At 34.1% G+C, this 17,013-nt stretch overlaps 1 protein-coding gene across 3 annotated transcripts in view; it reads left to right on the top strand.

Annotated features, from left to right (window-relative positions):
• The window catches only part of LOC118268429 (poly(rC)-binding protein 3), a 220,817-nt gene that overhangs the window by 72,330 nt on the left and 131,474 nt on the right, over positions 1-17,013 (top strand). For all 3 annotated transcript variants that reach the window (XM_050706612.1, XM_050706613.1, XM_035582916.2), the window contains exon 2: positions 5,739-5,764. The gene's annotated coding sequence lies outside the window, so the exon portion shown is untranslated. The remainder of the gene's footprint in view (positions 1-5,738; positions 5,765-17,013) is intronic.

Genomic DNA, 17,013 nt, shown 5'->3' with positions numbered 1-17,013 from the left:
AATCCCAAAACATATCAAAGTAATATCACATAGTGCCTTCATAATATTATCTGACTTCCACAACTCATAACGATTATTTACCTAATTTCCAAGACAGCTAGCTGTCATCAAAACCAAGTTCAGGAATTCGTTATGAAAATTCACTGAAACATTATATTTGTACCATCTTTAATAAATATTACGTAACGGATAACATGAAAAATAAAATAATATTAATAATAATGTAAAACAATTTCGTATGAAATAAAACAGGACTAAAATTCATCAAGACTTTTTGTAAATGATTTTTAAGGCAGGCACAACGACTGAATGGCTAATGAGGCCCCGCATTGGGCTCTTTGTTTCAGCATATTCATTACCTGCTTCCATCGCCGTTTGCTTACAAAAAAAGTATTCATTGTTTTCTGTCTACCCTCTGGAGGGTAAACAAACAATATCTCTAACAATTTTGGGGTCAAGTGATTTCGTCCGGTGAATATTCAGGAGATAATTAGAAGCGAAAACAAGCTTAATTAGTACAAATCGCGTTGAAACAAATTACCGTCGAGGAATTTTTGTAAAATGTTTTGATGAAATTAAACAGGTGGGTTAATTGGGGGAAGCACTTCTATGTGTATAGGAGGACAATGAAGACTTAATAATGTTCTTTTGGGAACTTTGTTAGCTGAAATACGAACGGCAACCTTTCCTACGTTCCCTTTGAAAATAAATACTGAGACGGACGCAAAGGTTAATAAGTAGTACCTTTACATTGTAACCAAGGTCAAACAGCTATTTAATTATCTTTACATTGTACTTTACCATGTAATTATTTCAATTTATCAGATTACATTAATTAGACAATGTTGAGAAAAGTCTTCTTTACGACTTTTTCTAGAAACGTACTTTTTTACTAAAAAGACAGACGATATACAATCAATAATTAACTTTTAACTGGTCTGCCTTATTTTTAATTGGACGCTTTTCACCTACTTATATGCTAAAATCAGTTAAACAACACCTCACATCATCAGCCTATAAGTGACCATTGCTAGCCAAAGGTCTCTTCTCATACAGAGAAGGTTTGAGCATTAATCGCCACGCTTGCTGAATGCAGGCTGGCGCTTGCTTAATGTAAGCAGTAGAAGTATGCACCAGAGGCGTTACTATTGCATTGCTGGCCTTTTTAGGGGTTAGTAATTTATGGGTTGTTGGGGAATCGAGGATTGGGAAGATTGGAAAGGGGGGAATTGGGCCTCATTTCACCTAACTAAAAATATATGAAAAATACAAAGCAGTACAATTTTAAAACAAAAGCCAAGATAATGAATTCAAACAGCACACGTTAGCTACAATATTAGGCGGACCGATGTTTGAATGAAACTTGGTAACGAAGTATAAACTGGAGTTAGGATCTTCTAGGAATCAAGTTGTAGCCAGTTATAACTAGTTAGATCCACGCCTCCCAGCCACACAGATTTAATAGTTTACAATAGCTATGAATAATGCAGTTTTGATAACTCTGTTGTTGTAACCGAATTCGAACAATCGAGTGGAATAAACCGTTGTCTTTGTAGTTGTCAAGTTATTTTAATAACTGTTTTGTTTAGTTTTTTAAAACTATATTCAAGTGTGGGAGGGCCGTGCTTCGGCACGAATGGTTCGAGCGGAGTGATACCACGGCCTCACAGAAAAGCAACGTGAAACAACGCTTGCGTCTTGTTTCGTTGTGCAAATGTGATTACCAGTGGCTCAATTACCCCGTTCCCAATCTTCCCAGTTCCCGATTCTCCAACAACCCTTAAACTCCTAACTGCCAAAAGGTCGGCAACGCACTTGTAACGCCTCTGGTATTTCGGGTGTCGATTGCTTATACTCGGGTGTCGAGTGATTATTGGTCGTCATGGACACCGTCTGCTCGTTTACAGGCTTATAAAAATTTCATTTGAAACTACTATATTAAAATGTTATGAAAACTAAAAAAGTGATTACTTCTAAAAAGCATTTTTATGATAATATAAAATTTATTCAATATAAAACCGAACAATGCTAAAATAAATTCAGCAAAAACAATATCTATATAATATGAAAACAATACATTTATTTATTTATTCAACAAAGTTTAAATGACCCCGGATTTGAAGGGACAAAAACGATTATGTGACGAAATTCAATTTGGTCGGGTTACCTTTTACCAAACACTGAATTACAGACTTACTAAGCGATATTGAAAGCTTTCAGCGGAGTTTGAGGTATAATTACCTTAAAATATGTAAATCAATGTAAACAGTTTATTCGGTTTATGTAACGGTGAAACAACAATATATAATATAATATATATCGGCCTTTTGATGTTGTACTATCTCAACTTTATACTAATAATTTAGATGTGTTTTCTTAAAATATTTTCTTGGTTATAATAATTAATTTACGTTAAATATGTTACTTTGTTACTACGAAAGGGTGTGTTTTATTTTTGCAACTGTGTGACTATGTGTGTGAGTATTAGATATTACCTAGGTGTGGGAGAGCCATGCTTCGGCACGAATGAACCGGCTTGACCGGAGTTATACCACGGCCTCAGAGAAAACTGACGTGAAATAAAGCCTATGTTGCGTGATTGAGGTTACCGGATGCCCAATTCCCGATCTTCTCTATCCCCGATACCCTAACAACTCTTAACCCCTAAAAGGCCGGCAACGCACTTGTAACGCTTCTAGTACTTCGGATGTCCATAGGCGGTGACAATTCCTTACCATCAGGTGATACATCTGCTTGGTAAACGAGTGAGGCTTATACCATGAAAAAGGTTACTTCAGTGTACTTTTTTTTTCTGGGACGCGAGGTACTGACGTTTTCTGATTTGCCATTACTGTAGATAGATTCCTATGGTGTCAATCATTGTTTTTAAAAAAAATACTAACACGTTTTGTGTACAGCATTACCAAAAACACTTTAAACCAAAACCACTATTCATAAACCAGTATTATATAACACAGGAAATACTAAATTGCATAGTTAAGCCCCCGAGGTTCAAGTTTGACTGTTGCACTCCGTTTAGTGATTGCAAAATTTAACTTTCTATTGAAAACTGAGCTTTTCCGCTTGTGTATACTAATATAATTCAATGTTGCGGTGAAACTTTTGTATGGGAGCTCCGACAACGTGACATTTTCTATATTGCGAATAGATTTTGAAATGTAACCATAATGTTTGTTTTAACTTGTTTGAGTGTCATAGTACAGTTTTTCACTAATGTGATAAGAATTAAGATAACCATGCAATTAATATTAGTATGCTGCCTAATTAATCGAATGGTTGTAAGCGTAACTGCTAAGAAAGTTACTGTTTTGGTTACCTGAATCTGGTAAAACTTTTTTGGGCTTCTTAAAATTAAAGTCGTCCTTTTAACGTGCGCCTGGTAATGTGCGTCCACATCCTGCGAAACTAATAATTGCCATAAAGTAAAGTATCAATTTAACACGTCCACCTTTTTCAATAAAGTATAAGGTTTTTTTTTGAGGGAGAAATACATGCAATGTTTCTCCCGCCTTGGGTGGTGACAGGAAATGTCATACTCTTACTAACTTAAAACCACCCTGTTCCTTCACCTACTTTGAGTCGGAGCCCCGGTAACTTAAATAAGGAAATAAATGACCTTTATGACAATAAATCTGCTACTTGATATAGTGCTTAATAAAAGATTCCTGAGGATGTCCAAAGTTATAAAAATCCTCAGCAATACCTAGCAGTTTATTGATTATTTTTCAATAATTTTCCAACAAAAACCCCATAAGGAAAAAATATAATTTTTCTACGATAAAAAAATAATAATATATAAGTGAAGTTACTTATTGAATAAAATATTTTCGGTCTCATTACGCACGCCACATGTCGCCGATATCCATATTTTAAGGTAATCACGAGCAACGAGCAACGAGCAACATGTATCGATACACGTCAACCTTTATGTTGTAACCATCGTTACATTTACATTCATAAACCAACAATACCGTTGCTATAGTGGCTGAATGTGCTTCTTCTTTTTTTTTTTTGATGAACACGTAGAATGTTTTTTTCTTGAAGGTATCCGATCATTTACGTTTTTAAGTGAAGAGATTTGAGATAAGAGTAAAGTATTACGAGGTATAAAACTGTGACCAATTTATGGTAATCAGCTCACTTATCCCATGGTTCTCAGTAGTTGGTTTTCTGATCATTTATTCTAAGATTCCATTGAATAAAAGTTGAATATTTGTATCTTAATGTTAAGAAATTTTACCATCAATCTTATAGGTAAGAAATTTGGAAATGACTTCCTCTATACTCTTTATTTTCATCTATATTTCCACCCCGTAAAGCTGTTTCTTCTTTGCTCTACACTGCAGAAAAATAATGACTTTACTTAATTTTCCATAAGAAGTAAACAAATATAAATTTAACGACGCTGGAACATAATTTCGGATCTATTTCACCACGCAATTATCTCCAGCGTAATGTAGGAGCCACCGAGTAATTAATAACGGCCCAGATTCGATATTCAAAAATATGTTCCCTCCCGATTTTATTCCCCCAAAAAAGCATAAAGCCTGTACCAAGTTAATTTGAAATTTAAGCAGCGAACAGTAATATTTTCTTCGTAATTTACTTGTATTGTTAATGTGGATACGATATCTTGTAAATTAGCATGCTGCTCAAAATTCTGTTTGCGCAAATTCACTTCTTAGTTGGCCAACTTTCCGGAATGAGTGCCGCCGCGTCGCCAGAAGAACAAATTCAACTTCTGAATGCAATCAACTGAATTTTTTACGGTACTTAACTACTAAACAAGTCTCCCAAGTCTAAAAAGCTGTCGGGAAAAAGTTAAATAATAAAAATTCTTAGACGAAATTTCATAAAATAGCAGGTTTCCTTGGAAGTATAAAAATACAACGGAAAGTAATTTACAATTGTCTATTCGATTATACCTTTTTCAAAGTGTGAAATTAATTCAAATTAATTAGCATTCAAACAGGGATTATTGTTCTGTGGAGCGCGTTTAGAATTTCTTAAAAATAAAACTCAAACACAATTCGGCACGTTGATTAAGTTACTGAACTTTTTAAAGAGTCCTTTGTTTTGTATTTATTATTAGACCCCAGTAAGTGGGGCATTGGGTTTGTTATATTCTTCTGGTTTTAAATGGAATAAATGGTGACTAATCTAAAAAATGTGACGGCGGGAAATGTTTTCCGTGATACTAACAAAATAAGGAAAAAGTTTGTTAAAGAAAAATAATTATTTCTTTAATATCACTACGCTTTGCCTGCGACTTTATCTCTCCTTCTGTACTTGTGTCACATGCACTTAACAGCGTATAAACATTATAATAATCACGTTACGATTAGTGAATTTTCCATACTACATTATACATACATTTGAAGAAAACGATCCACCCGACTTAAAACACAGTCAAGCGTACAAACCAAACAGACTTCACAGTCTTGGACATGGAAAAATATCAAAGTGTCAAAGGTTTGCTATACATACGTACCTAGATAATATAGACTGCTCGTAAAAACGGAGGGTTAGTGAGAGTATGAGGTCGTGTGTATGCGTGGCCTTATGCAAATGTAACGATAACACTCCTTTAGGGTCAATAAACTGTTACCTTCTCAGTTTTACAGCATGATAAGTATATTGCTTGTCTTATATCTTTGGATGCCATTAGCTTTTAGGTCACGTGGTGATACTGACGTTTTGCATTGTTTTTGTTACAGATTGGACAGCGGGATTTACTGTTGAGGTAAGGTCTTTTTTGGAGATTCTGTGGGTGGATAATGGTTTATTCTTTTTGTTTGATCGCTTTTTTTATTGGGTGGGTATCATTTACTTAAAGTAAACTTGATACAGTACCTTAATGAATCACGCCTGTTGTGTTCCGAAGTTTCAGAGGCGAAATAGATTTGTTGAAAATTCATTTTATGAATCTTACTATATACGAGGACTATCTACTATCAAACATCCAATCTCAGTGAGAATATAAACATACAACTAACTTCTCTTTAATTTTTTTTCTCTATTTTTGCTTTAAGTTACCGCAAATTGTACATATTGATTTATGTCCAGTATAAATAAATTACTACTCTTAAAAATGGAAATATGTTTGAGAATCTGTCGAAACCCAAATAACATTTCTATGGACTCACAACATAATCCCATAATGAACTACCACGAACCATAACACAGCTTATAATTACGAACCTCATAACACTATACATAATTATGTAATTAAATGACGGTGCGAAATTAATTTGCCACAGTACATAAGCTGTCAATACAGTGGCTCAACAATACAGGGACAATCAATATTGTAGGTGGACTAATCCTAACGTCAATTTCCTCGGACAAGAACCAAACAGTGTGTAGGCAATTGTGCCACTCAGCCCGATCATACCGGTACAGTGGGCAGGGAACACATGTAATTATCTCACAGTTTAGTGTTTGTTTACTTAGAAAATTATGATAGGATACCTATAATGATCTTATTGTTGAAGATAGATTGATAAGAAGATAGATAGATTTGGTCTCTAGTTCAATGTTGATAGTTATTTTTCTAATAATTTACAGCGGAATCAGTCTGATTTTGTTTTCAATGGAATGTTCTTGCCACTAGGTAATGCAACGTTACGCTTTTTATCCCCGAAGGCGTAGGCAGAAGTGTACATTACGGCGACTAATGTGTCGAATGTGGACTGTGGAATGACATGTAAAATGTGGTAGCTACTAATAGTAACTGCACAAAGTATGTTCCCATTTTTTTTTTATATGAAACAATGAAAAAAAATATGATTGTCACTATGAGCAACACCAGTAAGTAACAAGCGCTAGTAGATTATTTACTTACATATTTTTTTCTATCATCAGTCATATTGACATAACCTATAAACTATAAAACATGAGAAAGCCCTCTCTAAATAAAAACAAGATGATTAATATAACACAACTATTCCCAAGGAATCTTGACAATTAGCTAGAAGGTCAAAGTGCAGTGCCAGTGTTTTTGTGACTTCCACCATTTATCTCCATTTGTCAGGCGAAACACATTGTGCCACAAAGTGGAATGGCTCGTAACAGATTTTATGATCTTTATGTCCTACGCCATAAGGTTTATCTTGTTTGAGGGTTTTGTAAGATCTTGTACTTGTACAGTGAAGAGTTGTAAAAGTTTTAAAAGTTTAAGTATAGCTTCATGATGTAAGAAGAAATGATAATCTTTCTCTGGATAAAACATTTTTTAAAGTTGTCCTACACTAAGATTTTCTCCCGTGTCGAGTGTGCGTTTACAAACATACAAGTTCACATACACATGATGCCCCCAATACTTTACCCAACCCGGGAATCGAACTCGAAACCCCTTGTCCAACAGTCGACCAACGAAGCAGAGTAACAAACACAGTCAAAGTATTTGTACTTTACGTAGAGAAACTTACAACCTTTTTTTACTAGCCTCTTTTTTAAATTTACGACTTTTTAACGCAGTCAGAATAAATAACATTTTCTTAAACGATTCAAGTCCATCGCTTGTAGCCATAATAAAACTTCACTCACTTATAAAATAGAATTTAATCAAGTGTTCTTTTGAAGAGTTTATTGTGGTTCTAAAATATTATGGTGGATGGAAAATATATTTAGAAATAAATAGTTAGTGGCTGCAGCGTGTAGCAGGTTTAATTCCTACGCGCAGCAATTCTTTGTGTGAACCACAGATTTTGTTTCGGGTCTTGGTGTCATGTGTATGTGAACGTGTACCTATGTTTGTAAACCTACTGAAGATACAAGAGAAAATACTAGTGTGCGGCAACTTTATTAAAAAGGAGAAAATATAAGAATATTGTATCAACGTCTCCAGTAAAAACGACTACGTTTCCGATGTTTATAAGTAAAAACATAAAAGTAAATTCAATAAAACCCACGATTACAACATATTCCAACACTTGTGACGTAATTATATGAAGGTATTAATAATGACGGGTCCGCCCTGAGAGAGACCTATTGTCGTTCGACAGAGCCACACAAGCACGTCTACCGTCTGCCCGCCAATAGCTATTCGATGTTTAATTACCTCCCACACACGAATACGTCTTCACTACAGTTCAAAACGTTTATCAACAATTAATCTTAATCGTGTGCCCGTTTGTAATTGATTGTGACAAACAGACTCAATCCCCTACCAACATGAATATACGATGAATCCTTACAAACACCCTTAATACCCGATTTGGTTGAAGCATTACAATATTTTCGGTGTGAGAATTCATAAGGCTGTAAATGTAAATGTGATCTCCGCACATTCCCGTCCCATGTTGTTCGAGATCAAAATAATCCGTATTTATTTTATTTTGAAAATAATTGAGACGTCGAGCGCTTTAATATCCCCAATAAAGTCGTTGTACAGCGAAATAATTATTTACATTGCGGACTCCACTCACCGAAATTGTGTAATCCATCTTATCGAAATCCATAGAGTTGAGAACATCACAGAGACAGACGATCCGATATTGCGAATTACGCTTGAGTGAAGTCTTTTAATTAAGGCGGGTGGTACGTCAGTGCACGCCGTTTGGAACACCCCATCAATTTCTGCTTCACTTCTGATTGTTTGAGCCAACCTCGTTAGCAAACGACGTACGGCCAACCCTAGTGACACAAGGTGCAACCCTAGACGGCCGATAACACGCACCGGCCTGATATTGAGCCGCCTCTACTGCCGCCACCTTCAAACCGGTTCATTGTTTATGCTCGGGGTGACGAAACTAATTACTTATTTCATCTTACTGTTATTTTGTTACTGAAGTAATTGTCGTGAACATTATTACAGCAATGACAGTTAGAGTGGATTACGGATCTCAGTTGTTTTTCAAGTGTTTGTTTTAATGTCGGGATTAAAATGGATTATAATATTTACCTTTGTTTCTACAGAACGTTCTTCTACAATGTTTCACTCAAATATGAAACGCTTTAACATAATTGCTACTCCCCGTTTTACGGTCCATGAATCTTAGATTATTTTTATTATAAAACTGTCATGGCTAACGTGCTACTATTTGAGTTGTGTCTCTCTAAAATATTTATTTGTTTGGGAATAAAGGTTTTAGTTTAAAAAAAGGATTTATAGAAGTGTTTTTGAAGCTCAGCATTTCATATTTTACAAAAAGGGCAAAGGTAAAGCGTGGGGTTTCGTCATAGGACTGTAGTCGCACCAATATAATATTCACGCCATTAAAATTCTCTCACTGGCGCTTTGAGCCCTTGTCAACATCTAAACTATGTATAAATTGCGTTCACACAGTCAAACAATAAACGAAATGCTAAATCAGGGTATTCGTTAGTATAAAGAGAAAATATCATAAAGATTTTTTAACAAGAAAGGGAGTAAGATCTTTTCCTATGAATTAAATGAGTAGGCAATTTCATTCGAAATAATTACCTGAATCAAAAGTTGAATTTAAATAGCACATCACAGTCTGTAAATCACAAAGTTTTCAACTAAATAAGGAAGATACTTAACATAAATTAAACAGTATTAAAACGTGAACTTTGAAATGGGCCCTTTATTCAAGATTTTCGATCTCTGATACTCGTGGCGGTAATCAAATATTAATACAGAGTAGCTACTAATTTATTAAATTACTTCGACAAAGCATTGCTCTTACAAAAGTTATAACTAAATTATATCGGGAGTCCTGATGCTCCGAAAAGACTGCCTAATCTTACCTCATGAAACTTGCATTCCAATTCTTAACGTCAAGATGAGTTTTGTTAAACTTCTCGGAAAGTCGAACGTTGTTTTATTTGTCAGTTGATGTCTCGAGTATTGGAAGATATTCGTTTTATTTTCCAGTATGTTCTTAACGTATGAATTGTAATTAGTTATTTGTTTTGTAACTTTGACAAATGATACATTAAGGACTTGTTTCACAATGTCTGGATAGCCGCTATGTATCAGATAACTATGAATTAAGAATGTAATTTGTATGCACTATTCTGTCCACATATTGTTGTATCAGGCACTGGGTATCATGAAGGTGGTGAAACTGGCGGTTAATGTAACGCTATTCAACAGGAGAAAAGTAGTGTTCTGCCTACCATTTTCATTTCAAAAAAAAATGTCTCGCTCAGCCTTTATGCTAGCCATTGTTAAATTCAATAGGGAATCATTCTAGAAAAGTTCTTACTCAATATCAAATCTAATATCTCGCACTTGGCAGTCTCACATCCTTAACCAGTCAGTCATAAAACAAATTAAAACAAAATAAAAGACGTTTCTTCCAAAATTTGAAGTGTCTCATTGAATATTTTATTAACGTGCAATATAAAGCATACTTAAGCGATCCACTCAGCCCTAGAGACACCCTTTTATGCCTAAGCGAAGTGAAATGCTGATCACACAACTTTTTTTTTCTATCTAGAAAATTTCAACAAAAATGCCCTTTGAAGTCGATTTTCATGAACAATTCCACGTTATTTTAACGTTAAATATTTTAACATACTCGTTTCTAAATAAGACGTTATTTTACGGGCCTTTTTTCATAAAACCCCAAATCGTGCTTTTATTCTCTTGTAACCAATTACCAAAATTGTTTTACAAGCATACAAAGCTGTGGTCCTTACTTTTGTTCGAACGTATTTCATATCCGTACCAAGACTTATGTAGAAGTATGGAAATGTATTTCGCAGCTCTTTGTAAGGGTATTTACTTTAATATAACAGTAAATTGCGACTGTACTTTGAGTGGGACTGTGTATATCTCGGTTAATTCGTTAACGTATGCAGCAAAGAGATTCTATTTAAATATGAACGAGTGTCTGCACCCAGTGTTATGAACAGTCGGGTAAACAGTGAGTTGTGAACCCAGTCACGTCTGACTAACGCGCCGGTCAGAAGGTCAAGGGACCTTTTGGCTTGACGCTAGTAAATTGTCTGCGAATGTCGAGGACCCCACACTACAGGTAACTGATTACAGTTGTGGATAACGTACTGTTTACCTTTGATATAATTTGCATTTGATTTGCTTGAATGAACTTTATTGTTGGTATTATACGAGTATTGCTTGCTGTTCAACCGTCATCGGGGCATTGACCCTTCTATTGTGTTATTGCAAAATGCTAGAGATAGTTTTGTCTAAGTATTCATATAACAGTTTCGACTACATTAAGGAGATCCAAGATATTTTACGTATTATGAGCTGTAAATAACTATAATCTGGAATATTATAGGTTTAATAGAATATAGGTACTACTGGAAATCACCTAAATTTCTAAGTATACTTCTTAAAATTAAATTATTTTGGGCGATAATATATTATTACCCAAAATAATTTTAGGTTCTATCGACTTAGTACGAGTTTGATTTATACGTTTAACCAAATCGAAATGACACCGCGTTCGATGTTGTGATTGGTTGATTCATTCAAGCCGGCCAACCAGAGCGCCAAATGTGGTCTCGTCACTTTAAACGTAAAGCAAACATGTACTAAGGGTACTCGTCAAAATATAAAAAATAATTTAATCCCGAAACTACACCACAGATTAAATTGCAAAATAAATAAAGCGAAGCTCTAAGTAATTGTTAGTTCAGACAAAGACCACAATCGTAGGATTGTGGTTTGTACAAAGCTTAAAAATAGAGAGAAACAGACCAGGTGTGTCTGGAAAGTGCAAATTTCCGATGTGTTCCGGAACATTTAACTACTTACTGCTCATGAACGTTTCACGCACGAACATTTTTTCATTTCGAACACAGATATCGAATTTTACACACAAATTAGTTAGGTTTTGTTTCAAGATAAGAAAAGAAAGGTCTTTTTTTTAGATCTGCTTTGAGTAAGGCAAGAGAGATATAGACAGACTCTATAAACCACCCCGTTCCTACTCCTGCTTTGAGCTGGAGCTCCGGTAACCCATTAGTTAGTTCGCAGCTCCGAATCGGGCATCAGTCCTACTGGGCTCCATTTATAGTGGTCTCTTATAGTTATATATGCTTTGATTAATGATTGTATGGCTCAATTAATGAATGAAGCAAAAGGCTCGCCTAAAGGCAATTTTTATAACGTAACTGGTGGAAAGTTAATAAACTAATGAAAAGTATCTAAGAACGTAAAAAATAAGTAAATTGTAAGACTTTCCAAATACGAAATTCGTTAAAAAAAAACTTTAATCGAAAAACAAGAAGCCTTTTTTGTAGAGAGTAAGACAATTACAAGTTTTACATTTTCTGTACGGTATTTAAAAATGAGGCGAGTACGTGCACTTGAATCGAGAAAGAAAATAACCGTTGAGTACAATAAAACAAAACGATTAAGTATCCAGTATGTAGCTGTTAAGTGGTGTAACACGGTCGAGCTACTGGCGGCAAGTGATGCTGCATTCGAATACTTTCTTTCTAATTTAATTTTATGTTTTTTCCGAACAGAATCTTTTTGTCTTAATGTGATTTTATAAAAAACGGCCAGTGTCAAATAGTTTTTTTTTCACGATATCGAAAATAGTGATTCTGAGTACGCTCACTTTGTAGTTCACTTCCTTTGTTAGTGAATTCAATGATTTAGTTACTATACAGTAACTAAATATCAGAAAAAATCTTACTTCTAGTAGTTACGTATATGTAGATACATATTTTAATATGAATCCATTTTCTCAGGTCTAAAAGAATATAACAATGCTAATATCCCAAACAAAACCGTTATAGTGTAGTAACAAAACTAACAGAAAAATCATAACATTATTATGGCAACAACGTAACAAAAATGTTTATTGCAAACATCTGAAGCAAACATACAAATATTCCGCATTATTCGCTACTCGTCTAGACGGTACTAGATAACAAATATGGTCGTAGTCGAGTGGAGTATGCGAGCAACTCGCCCGGTCTGAACAAACACTAATACTGAGAAATGTTGTGCTAATCGGCTCTGCGCTAATGGCGATTTCCCATTTTCTTTTTAAAATGTTTTATTCTGCGCAAAGTTCAGGAAAATATAAACTGCTCGTATCGATGTGTTTTATAAGAATGAAGTATGTTAAATTATTTTATTTACATTACTGTAGCTGCGATTATTATTAGCTTCCTTTATCTATATACTCATACAACTTAGTAACAAATAGGGTAGATCTAGTTACCGTACTGTGCGGTAATTAAGCTCTTATTATTTGATTTCCACTAGGTACATGTTTACGAAAACTATTTTCATTGAAACATTTTTCCCAAAAACTAATAAACAAGCATACCATATTAATTTAAATGAAACATTTTGCTTAGTAACCATTACCGCCGTGTGTTGCTAGCTCGAAAATACGGTACAGTAATTCCTTAATGTACTCGTTTGAATTTCCCGCAAAAACCGTTTACCGTATGTTTGGTTAACAGTAAAAACTTTTCAGTACGTTGAATGACGTGCCTGAATTATGTTCGGGACCAAATTAATTTGTACTCATAGAACAAGCAGGTATCAAAGATCCGTGACCAACAATCCGCTTAGGTCTCAGAATAGGACATCAGTTCCAGACATGTGAAGTAATTAAAATTTTAATTATTTTCCAACGACGTACAGCGTACAGATAATAACAAATATGTCTGCGTCAGGTAACGTTGAATAAATGTAATTTGTTTTGTAATTTTCGAACAAAAAGTGGAACATTCGAGATGAAGAATATGAAACAAATTAATGTTTAGACTTCGGCGGCCAGGATACCGAGCCGAGCGTTCTCGCTTTCATTTAGATAATGGTCGGTAATTCAGAAATTTGCCGCAAGTAATTAAAATTGATAGAGTCCTACCATTGATATTTAGTTGCTTTCAAGTGAACTGTGACTCGGGTTGAGTTTCATCTCAAATTCAAACTTTGCTGAAACTTGCAAAGTTCAACGTTTTTGACTTGTTATTTCGGAGGGTTGAATTTTACAATGACGGGCGCGAAATGATATGAGTTTGTGAAAGCTGGGCAAAGTTATCAAGATGTCTTTTGACGAGGGTTTTGTTAAAAATGGAACAAATTGTAGTGGACTTTGGAATCTGCATTAATTCCATTAGTCGTTGGTTTGTGAGGCGAGTGGTTCTCGTCAAGTTTCGTGGTTAATGTATCAAGTCACTAGCGATTTTGCTAATGTCTAAGAGTAGGGTCGCTTCGGAACTGGTCACTTTACCTTTTACCCGAAGGTTTTGACGCAGATTAATGGTTTCACGAAGTAACCGTAATATGATGTGAAACACTTCGTCTATATTTCATAGTTAGCGGGATGTCAGGTTTTGTGTGATTTTCTGTTTGTAAAGGTAAACAGTAGCCTTAGTATGAGTTTGCTTTACGTTTGACGTAATCAAAACGAGAGCGCGTTCGGCGCTGTCATTGGCCGCTCGAATAATCCAACCAATCGGAGCGCTCAATGCGCTCTCGTTTCAATTACTTTGAACGTAAAGCAAACTTATACTAAGAGTACACAAGCCTTATGTTAAGTCACATTATATAATAATAGTTAAGTTACATGGGTCTACAAAGCTATTAGGAAGACAATTGCGAGTTAATTGATTTGCAATGAATAAATGAAGTATGATTGACTCGTCATGTGAGCCCTATACATCTATCTGTATCCCTTAATATCAACGAAACGATTTTTATTTGATTGTCTAAATACTTTTGGACTAGATTAGGTCAATTAAAACTTACATTAGGATTTTTAGACCAATACTATTTCAAAAAGAGCAATTTTTTGGCTAAGATCTATCTTTGTAATAATTATAATTGATATTGAACTTTACTGTTTAGAAGATAAATAATCTTATTGCTTAACTTTACCTAAGAATACGAAACCAAATTAAAATAATAACAGTGAAGGTAGTTGCCGCTGTTATTTTAATCAGTTTTGCTGTCTTTAGTAATTTTGCTTTGTATGAAACTTTCTGTAATAGACACGGTGAAGGTTCATTGACCTCGTGATCTTAGAATTTAGTAAGAACAATTGTTTTAACAAGTTCAAGTGTTTAGAACTAGCTGAGATTCTCAGTTGGAAGTTTCTTGCCTTTTGTAGAAGGAAATACTTGAATAATGTATGGAAAGTACCTAGGTATTATTATGATTATAAGAATCTTACGTAGGTAAGGTTCTCGTATAAAAATTGCATCGTATTATGAAAAAATAATGTACCTTTGCTTACACTAACTAGTTTTTTTTCAGGTTTTAAACAAAATAAATTTAAAAAGTCAAGCTCACATTAATATTTTCACAACTGCAATTTTTTTCCATTTCTGAAAGTACCTCGAAAAAAAAAACAGACAATTGAATGTACACCACACCATACGTTCAACAGAGATGCAATAAAAATGCCCGTTTAAAACGTCCGCCCAATAGATAAGAGTGCATGGTGACATGTCCAATTTACTCTGATTGACTTGACGGCAAACTCGACACTCGATACTTGCTGATTGAAATCCCGATTCTGATGATAAAACTCGATTTAACGTTTGATTCGTATCTCGCAACTAAAATGGCAGGCGAATTAGAATCAACTGACATACTGGCTGTAAATCGATTAAGAAAAAAACTTTTAACAGTTTCTTTCCTTTGTTCCACGTTTAAATTTTTAAAGTACGGAGAATAAAGTGACTTTAGTTTATTTGGTGGAAACCTTATAATAGAAGTTCAATACTCATTATTATCCAAAATACAAGTAACAAATTAAATGTAGGTATTTACTTATTTTAATTTCATATTCGATGTTTTGATTTAAATCCCGATTCCGATGATAAAACTCGATTTAACGTTTGATCGTATCTCGAAACTAAAATGGCAGGCGAATTAGACTCAACTGACATACTGGCTGTAAATCGATTAAGAAAAAAACTTTTAACAGTTTCTTTTCTTTGTTCCAAGTTTAAACTTTTAAAGTACGGAGAATAAAGTAAGTTTACTTTATTTGAAGAAAACCTTAACAGAGGCTCAATACTCATTATTATCCAAAATACAAGTAACAATTAAATGTACGTATTTACTTATTTTAATTTCATATTCGATGTTTTGATTGGAATCTTGATTCCGATGATAAAACTCGATTTAACGTTTGATCGTATCTTTCAACTAAAACGGCAGGCGAATTAGACTCAACTGACATACTGGCTGTAAATCGATTAAGAAAAAAACTTTTAACAATTTCTTTCCTTTGTTCCAAGTTTAAATTTAAAATTATGGAGAATAATAAGAGTAAAGTGAGTTTATTTTATAGAGAAAACATCAATACTTACTCATAGACATTATTTTCTTAAATACAAGTAACATTTAGGTATTTTAATTATAGGTATGTTATCGGCTTTCTCACGTAACTGTTTGAATTTACTATGTCAAACGAAATTTATAATAACAGTAAATTATTTACTTATTTTCATTTCATATTCGATATGTTATGAATAAAATCGCGATTTTAATAATAAAATTCGATTCAGCGTTAATTCATATCTCTAAAATTACGTACAAAAGCCCAACTGACATACTGGCTGTAAATCGATTAAAAAAATCTTTTCCTTTGTTCGAAGTTTAAAATGTGTGCGAAGAGCAACGTTGTAAGTGAAATTTAGTTGATGGAAATTTGTAGTAAAAGCATAACCCTTAGTACCTAGGTATTTAATTTACTGGGTCGGTTTAAGTACTTAGTTTGGATATTCACGGTACTACAGTAAGTAAGTGCTTAGTTACTTAATGCTAATGAAAACTCTCTACTACTCTTATTATATACTTATTATAATGGTTATTTCTTTTCCATTTATAGAAACTGAACAATTAGTTCCATGAATTTTTCATTACAATTAAAATCCATTAAGCACGAATCAATTTAAAATTCTCGTTAAAAAACATTCCAAAAGATAAATTCCGATTTACAAATAAAAAAAAAAAAAGTAAACATGCAATGATTGCCCCACAATTCCATTAATGTAAGTCGTGGTAAACGACATTTGCCCACTCGGTTGAGTGAGCAGTGTTTGCCAATACCTGTTAATGTCAATACGTCA

This window comes from Spodoptera frugiperda, chromosome 29, assembly GCF_023101765.2.
Source record: "Spodoptera frugiperda isolate SF20-4 chromosome 29, AGI-APGP_CSIRO_Sfru_2.0, whole genome shotgun sequence".
NCBI lineage: Eukaryota > Metazoa > Arthropoda > Insecta > Lepidoptera > Noctuidae > Spodoptera > Spodoptera frugiperda.
Note: the sequence above shows the minus strand (reverse complement) of the source record. Positions and strands in the feature narration are given on the sequence as shown.